This window comes from Drosophila miranda, chromosome XL (assembly GCF_003369915.1).
Source record: "Drosophila miranda strain MSH22 chromosome XL, D.miranda_PacBio2.1, whole genome shotgun sequence".
In the NCBI taxonomy this organism is placed as follows: Eukaryota; Metazoa; Arthropoda; class Insecta; order Diptera; family Drosophilidae; genus Drosophila; species Drosophila miranda.
The window spans coordinates 1,852,655-1,861,340 of record NC_046673.1 but is presented as its reverse complement, the minus strand read 5'-3'; the positions used below and the strand labels follow the sequence as shown (position 1 = coordinate 1,861,340).

At 40.8% G+C, this 8,686-nt stretch overlaps 1 long non-coding RNA gene across 1 annotated transcript; it reads right to left on the bottom strand.

Annotated features, from left to right (window-relative positions):
- Positions 1-7,082: 7,082 nt before the first annotated feature.
- LOC108152318 lies at positions 7,083-8,686 on the bottom strand. The gene is made up of 3 exons (XR_001774819.2): positions 8,272-8,686; positions 7,734-7,965; positions 7,083-7,606 (listed from the first exon to the last, which is right to left on the bottom strand). It is a non-coding gene; the product is annotated as an uncharacterized LOC108152318 (long non-coding RNA).

Here is an 8,686-nt window from a genome sequence, read left to right as displayed (position 1 = left end):
TATTTTTCTGTCCACAAATTAATTTGGTTTGGATGTCAGAAAATATGTATAGTTTCCATGTAGATCCAATTTGTACAGCTTAAGATAAATGAAAAGAAAAGGGAAGGAAAAGAGTAAAAGGAGCCTTCAGGAGCCACTAGAAGGCTCCTTAGAGGAGGATAGCTTCTTGCACATTCATTCGTGTAAGTATGCACAATTTGTTGTACTTTTTTAGCCAAATTTGTCTGAGTTCTTGTATAACACAAGTGAATGATGTTGTGTGTTGGATCTTGCCAGCTCCGAATCATGTATCTACTCATGATACATACATATCAGTTAAAAATTGATCAACCTAAAATATATATTTATAAAATATATATAAAATTCCACGTTCAAAAGTAGGAACATGTCAAAGACCTGGAGAAACCCGCTGCACAAGCGTAAAATAGTAAGTCCGAAAAGAAGGTCTGATTCCCCGCATTCAATCTGCAGTGGAAGAAGGCCTCGATGATTGCTCTCCTGGTGTACTATATGCAGCCGTTGGTGGATCTTCTGAAGGATATTCGGGTGCAGACACTACCCGGGATGCTGAAGACCGCCTATACCTGCCTCCTGGTCTTCGTCACTTTTATGCTGTTCCTTTTTCCGTTGATTGTCGTGCTCGTTTACTTTGGCACCTTCCAGTACGTCAGTGAGCAGCATTCTTGGTTTCACTTTGGCTAACCAAAGTACTCACCAATTTGTTGAACTTGGCTCTTCGCGGCGCTATGTCCTATATTTGGAGCTTCGAGGAGACCAACAAGATCAACAAAGTCAGTAAAGCCCTTTGAAGAATGCTTAGCGCAGGTACATAAGTGTTGATAAAGAGCCAATTTTTCACATTGCCGTCCTCTTGTATGAAAAATTAAAGAAGCATTGCCAATTTGATGATATCGATTCAGATATGTCCACACGTAAATCTATAACTTTAAATTCGCTAGAAAAAAGTTTTTTGAGCCGTCAACAGCGCATTATGCAGGTCTTTTTTAGGAGTCTTTTAAGGAGATCAAATATTAGGAGATATTTTAAGCCCCAAATGATGGAGCAAGTGTTGGCCACTTTTAAAGCGATGCTGGTTGACTACAGGCAGTCAATTCCAGAAATTAAAGACCCCCGATAAAAGCTGTCCACCGCCTGGCCATGTTTTCGCCGAGCTCGCCGAAAACAAATATAATTTATAAAAAACGAATGCAGAAAAAAATTTCGAATTTTACTATTGAACAGTTTCAATGCCGGATACAGTAAAAAATGAAGACAACACAATGATAATGCCACAATTCTTAAATGTTCAAAAACAGGTGTTATCTGTGATTCACTACAAAAGTAAACCACATGCACGCGGATGAACGCGCGCACCATCGAAGAAGCTCTACAACCTCCTTGTTCGAAAATAAAACAAAATTACCTTAACTCACCTTCCAGTAACGCAACCGTAGTATAAACGAGGGGGAACGTTGTGAGTTGCTGCGGACACCGCAACTCTACGGTTATACCCGATACTAAGTCAGTATGGCTCTCCTCCGGCAGACGCCGCTAATATTAAACGACACGACAAAGAGTGCGTGCGAGAGAGACAGAAAATCAGTCTGAGCGTGACGTAGGGCGCTGCGTAGCCAGTGAAAATTGATTTGTTCCTTTTGGCTATAAAAATTATCTGATCTGGTCCAGATTCAGCAATCTGATAGATATGGTCGTTATCTATGATTCTGCGTTTTTAGTTTTCTCGAATGTGCAATATTGTGGATGCAACAGATTTTTGTCTTTTGTGGGGGCGGAAGGGGGTGGGGCGAAATTCTGAGATATACGTTTTATAGTGAGATCTAACAGAAGTGCGGATACCAAATTTGGTTACTCTAGCCTTAATAGTCTCTGAGATTTGTGGATGCTCCAGATTTTCGTCCTTTGCGGGGGCGGAAGGGGGTGTGGCGAAATTTGGACACAAAACGGTCAAGGTCCGATATCACAGGAGTGTGGATACCAAATTTGGTTGCTCTGGCTCTTATAGGTTCTGAGATCCTTGAACTCATATTTTGCAATTGGCAAAGCCGACCATGAAACCTGTGTGTTAGAGAGAGACAGAGCGAGAAAGAATGAAATTGTTTTCTTGATTCTGGCTATAATAATTATACGATCTGGCTGAGATCTTACATTCTAAAACATATAGTCATCCTCTACGATTCTGCGTTTTTGGTTTTATCGTATCTTTAAAAATGTGGATGCCACAGATTTTCGTCCTTTGTGGGGGCGGAAGTGGGCGGGGCGAAGTTTTGAAATATTTTTGTAGCAGTGACATATCACAGAAGTCTGGATCCAAAACATCGTTGCTCTAGCTCTTATAGTCTTTGAGCACTAGGCGCTGAAGGGGACGGACAGACGGAAAGACGGACGGACGGACAGACGGACAGACAGACAGGGCTCAATCGACTCGGCTATTGATGCTGATCAAGAATATATATACTTTATGGGGTCGGAAACGATTCCTTCTGGACGTTACACACATCCACTTTTACCACAAATCTAATATACCCCAATACTCATTTTGAGTATCGGGTATAAAAAGGATTTAATTAGAAATTTGGGCACCTACAATATTATCACTGATTTAGAAAAAAATGTAAAAACTATAAAATACAAAGAAGTTGTCCAACATTTTTATTGAAATATGTTATTTAATTTGGGTTTAAAGAACTCCGCATATGGCAGCATTACTGTTTCGAGTATTTCGATATAGATATGCTGATCCATTATGGACTTTATCCAATATATTGGACTCACTCCATAGTAAGAAAAGCATGCCCATACCATGATGCTTGTCCCTCCATGTTTAATGGTTTGACACGTGAACCTGGGGTGTTATTCAGTATTTGGTGGTCTTCGTACATACAACCGACACCCTATTTCTCCAAACAAAACAATTTTACTTTCCTCGGACCACAGTATGTTCCTCCATTATTCCTTTGGCCATTTCAGGTGCTGTTTTGCATACATCATTCGTTTTTCCACATGCTTCACCGACAAAAGTGGAACTTTTCGTGGGCTATAAACACTCAATTTATTATCTATCAATTATGCTCTTACTGTACTGACTTGCCGATATTTTGAGATCATTTTTAAGCTCTGTAGCCGGCTTAAAAGGGTCCTTCCTGCTCTCACGAACCATTCGCTTTATCAATAATGGACGGCCATTGCGGCCTTTCTTCCGCGTTGTTGGGGCTTCAAAAGATATTTCAAGGCATTTCTTATCCTTTTATTTGAGCAGCCAACTAGTTGCCCCACCTAAAATTGGCTTTTTGATAACTTTCCTCTGCTCTTCAATGCCGTGCTTTCCACGATTCCAGTTCCAAAATTTTGTTGTTGAACTTGTAACAACGAACACTTAACACTGATTTTCATTGCAATCGAGAACATAAAATATCGAAAAGCTCAGAAAAGTAAAGCTTTTACGTAAAACAGTTACTAGTGCTATTTTTGTTGGTGCTGCACTTCGCTCTTCTTTCGCAAAGTTGAGAGAGTAAGCACGCTTCTCTCAGAGAGAAGGCATTTAAAGCTACTTGAAATTACAGTAAAGTGCAGCAAATGTGGGACAGTGGTCATGTTTTTAAAGAAAACGAAGGGGATCGTTGTGAGTTGCTGCGGACACCGCAACTCTACATTTATACCCGATACTTAGTCAGTATGGCTCTCATCGGGCAGACGCCGCTAATATTAAACGACACGACAAAGAGTGCGTGCGAGAGAGACAGAAAATCAGTCTGATCTGATCTGATCCAGATTCAGCAATCTGATAAATATGATCATTATCTATGATTCTGCGTTTTTAGTTTTCTCGTATCCTCAATATTGTGGATGCAACAGATTTTCGTTCTTTGTGGGGGCGGAAGGGGGTGGGGCGAAATTCTGAGATATACGTTTTATAGTGAGATCTAACAGAAGTGCGGATACCAAATTTGGTTACTCTAGCCTTAATAGTCTCTGAGATTTGTGGATGCTCCAGATTTTCGTCCTTTGCGGGGGCGGAAGGGGGTGTGGCGAAATTTGGACACAAAACGGTCAAGGTCCGATATCACAGGAGTGTGGATACCAAATTTGGTTGCTCTGGCTCTTATAGGTTCTGAGATCCTTGAACTCATATTTTGCAATTGGCAAAGCCGACCATGAAACCTGTGTGTTAGAGAGAGACAGAGCGAGAAAGAATGAAATTGTTTTCTTGATTCTGGCTATAATAATTATACGATCTGGTTTAGATTTTGCACTCTAGAAGATATAGTCATCCTCTACGATTCTGCGGTTTTGGTTTTATTGTATCTTTAAAAATGTGGATGGACGGACGGACAGACGGACGGACGGACAGACGGACGGACGGACAGACGGACAGGGCTCAATCGACTCGGCTATTGATGCTGATCAAGAATATATATTTTTTATAGGGTCGGAAACGATTCCTTCTGGACGTTACACACATCCACTTTTACCCCTCATTTTGAGTATCGGGTATAAAAACACTGCTAGGTTGAATTCAAATGGTTTTCTTTGCAACGTGTACATTTAAAGTCAGGCTTTTCAAAACTCTTCTGGCTGAGGGGCCAATTAAAGGTTTTCCCCGCCTTATTTCAACCTCCCTGGTCATGGAAATTGATTATTCCGGAACCAAAACAAGGCCCTCGCCTTCGCATCGTCTATGAACCAAGACTGTTGGGATTGCAGGGCTATCGAAAGCAAACTGGGAATTTTCATGAGACAAACTCATCGTGAATTCGCTGCTGTCTTTTCTGGATTCCGGCTGCTACAGGTGAAGTTTCGCTCGATGGAATCTCATTTTAAAAACCTTAATGTTTTAGCTGGGTCTCTAAAGAGAAAGAAGGTTATTTATTATTAATTTGCCCAATAGTAATAGCGATAATTATCTTGCAGTCCCTATTCTACCCACATCTGGCTCTGCACCAGCCGCTTCCTCAGCCAAAAGGGTACCCGCGTCTGACAGTTACATATGTCATAGTACGTAAGGACAACGACGATCCCGTTGCTGAGACTTCTTTGCCCACAATTGAATCCGCCGACGCTGGTATTAGCATGGATGCAGAGACTCCTTCTACCTCGGCGTCCATCGCTCTATCCACTGAAAGTTCTCTGTCAGCAGATTCTACCCATCGGGAAGTTGGCGCCTCGCTGACTTTACATGCTGAGGCATGCGGCCAATAACACTGTTACCCCTCCATCTATTCTTACTGCTGTTGCCCCTCTAAAATCCACTTCGTCTGTCGTCTATTGGCACCGGCTACGGTGCTGGGTCATGGTAAGAGACTATATGTTTTCTTAACTCAATATTGTCGTTCCTGATAAGCATTTCAATAGTATGCTCGACCCCTCTTTCTGGCCGGTAGAGGTTCTTTACCAATCCTCACACTAGCCCTGAACATAGAGTTGGAATTCTTCCCACTGTAGCAAAAAACGGAATTCTCCGCTTCCTGTAAATATCAATAGTCTATCAGAACGTTTGTGGTTTGTGCATCAAGCTCAACAAGTTGCATACAGATAGTGCAACTTTCGAGGCCGATATAGCGCCTTTTTCGAAACCTGGCTTAACTGCTCACTTTCTGATTCCATCTCGTGGTGGTGGTGTCCTGATTGCTGTCCGTTCGGACACAACTTCCCAACACTTTTTGTCGACTGTGCTCGTTAAATCTATCTTATATATCTTTATATCTTGCTCTTACATCCCACCGTCCTCTGAATTTTAAACTTACATGCTTCACGCTGCCCAGCTTCAGCTTGTTTCATACGAACTTGTTGATTCCGATTGTCTTATTGCCCCAAGGGATTTTAGCCTGCCAAATATTTGTTGGTCTCCTTCTGAAAACTCTAACCTGATGTCGTCGATTCTCTGTCTATATAACATGTCACCTTATTGTCCCATTTGAGAAACTTAAAAGGGCCTATCTTGTTCACTCCGCGTTTAAAAAAGCTACGGAATATAAAATCTCGTTTATGCGAGAAGTTAAAAAGCCCCGGCTCGCAATCTGATTATTCGAACTATTCTTTTTCAAAGTAGTTTAAATTGATTTTAGTAAAGATTTTGACTCAGCAAATCATTATCTTCCTATCCATAATAAATCTCTTCGTGGGTTTCCGACTAAACATCTTTTCTGGAGGGTGTCTTCTTTAAATCGTCTCTATCTGAACCGGGTTTTGTCTCGTCTGGGCACCTCAACCTAGCCATCTTCGGCGCTTGTTATTTAACCTGTTTATCAATGATCTTCCCCAAGTCTTAGCTTATTTCCGATTCCTAATGTATTCGGATGATGTCAAGCTATTTTTTTCCCAAATTGATCCCGCGTCCCCGTTATTGCGTCAATGTGATCTCGCCGCTCTCAATAATTGGTGTTTAATAAACCTTCGTCTTAACATCTCCAACTGTCCTGACTTTCCATCGCTGCAAGCCTTACTTTTCGACTACTGAATCACTCAATAACATTTTCTTGCAACGCTTATATAAAGTTAATGATTCTGGCATTGTCTTTGTACCATTAAGCTTTCATTCCCATATATCCACTATTTCAAAGAAAGCCAAAGGAGTCCTTGGTTTTATCGAAATATGGTCTAATGGATCTTATACCACAAAACTACTTTATGTTTCTCTGGTCCGGCCTATCTTAGAAGATGGGTTATGTGTCTGATGAGGAGTGAGGAGTCACTACCAACAATTTCAAGATATGCTCGAGTCAAAACAATTCAAAAACCATTCTTCATCTTTGCTCTCCGCGGAATTTATACAAAATGAGGTTTAATCTGATCGAATATCACTTTTTATATAATCGAGTTAATAACTTTAGTTTCCAAAGTGTACAAAAATGGTCGATCCACGGCACTTGACGCCCATTTAAAAAATTAAGTCGAAAGTTAATAAAGTTTTTCATACATATTTTCTATTATAGAAAAGTTATTTTACTTCAGTGAAATCATCTTCGTTTCCAGTGGACAAGTTTCAATAAATTAAATTAAACTTGAATTCAAAGGTAATTAAATTTCCAATCAACCATCCAAAGAATATTTTTAAGTCCGATCAACGCCGTTAACGCTATTGATGAATATGTTATTTATTTTTAAAAATTTAGAATAAAAACTAGATTATGCTATTGATTGCAAAAAAAAAGCACATTTTCACTAACCCGATTTATTAATCTTAATATAAGTCTGATCTTTTATTTAAATAACAAAATCTTTCGGAAATATATAGAAGTTTTAAGCATTTCAGTAAAAATGCAGAAGTTCGATTTTTACTCATTTTCATTAATAAAGAAAACTTTAATTAAAAATATTTGGCCTATGATTGATTTGGGTTTCTTTTCCATGTTAAGACTTAGTGAGACTCTAGTGAGAAACCAACTAAAGTCACCCATCATCGCTTCGTCCCAAACTCCTCGATAGCGACGCTCCATGGTCTCATCACCAAGACAACGAGATTGACATTAATAACATTTTATATTTTATATTTATGGAAAGATCTACTATGTGCATACAAATGTATGTATGCTCTTTAAATTCTCAAGGATGCATGCCAAGAATGTGCTTGTTATGCTTCTATCGGAAACTGAAAGAGAATTTCGAACGTTCAGCAATGTTGAAATTACACCAACAACCAGTTCTAAGAGAGTTCTAAAAGAACTGTGCGTAGACGTAGACCTAAAGAGCCAGTTGCTGGTATGTTCCATCCTTACCTAAATGGAAGTGAGGACTTCATGCATAGGGAGCACATTATTTGTGGGAAATCATGGGAATGGGAAGGCATGGGTCCATCAATACCCAAGTCTGTGTCCTCTTCAATCGTCTTTTGGCTCAAAAAGCGAACAGTAGTACAATTGCTACGGGCTGCAGTCGCTCATGTCGTGCAATGCTCTGAAGAGACTGATTGGACTACGGCCCGACAGGTGCTGCCGTCTTGAAGCTCCTCTGTGAAAAAGTGTGAATTAATGAATTAAATATTTAAAAAATGTTTTTATTTAATGTTTTTTTCAGAGGTGAGCTTTCGTTTTTCCAAGCTTATTGGAGCTTATCGTAGAGCGTTTTTGGACAACATTGCCGTATGCTCCTTCTGGTCGGGCAATTCAAGTTAATTTGAAGGGTGGTAGGGGAGAGACCTCTCCTGCATGCAGTTGCTTGCCAATATATAGATCAGGCCGATGCTCGACAACATTAAATTCGTATAGTGGCGGGTCCCTCGGGCCCTGTGGCCATAAAATAGACGGATTGATTTACCTTTTTTTTTGTGACAGCTACAGTCAAAACTGTCTGTTGAACAACAACCTGGTTACAGTTCGCGTTGGGTCATCGCTGATCTAGACTTGCGATTACTCAACTCAAAGCCACAATCAGCCAAGCATCAGCCAGTGGACAGCCAGATGCCGGATGATGATAGCACTGCTGATAATGATGATGCCATGCTAATGACGCCGACGGGCGAGTGAAAGTGCCGGCCAAGACACCCGATTAGCTGTCAACGACCGACGAGACGGCCAGAATGCGTCTCTGGCCGGCAACCGTTTTCACTTGTCAGCCTCGATCCAAATTCGATTGCCATTGCAAATTCTAAATTGCGTATGCCAGACGCGTTCCACGACGCACAGCACCCACTGACGGCCATGGGGTTCCACGAACTGTGGGTGGGTTTAGG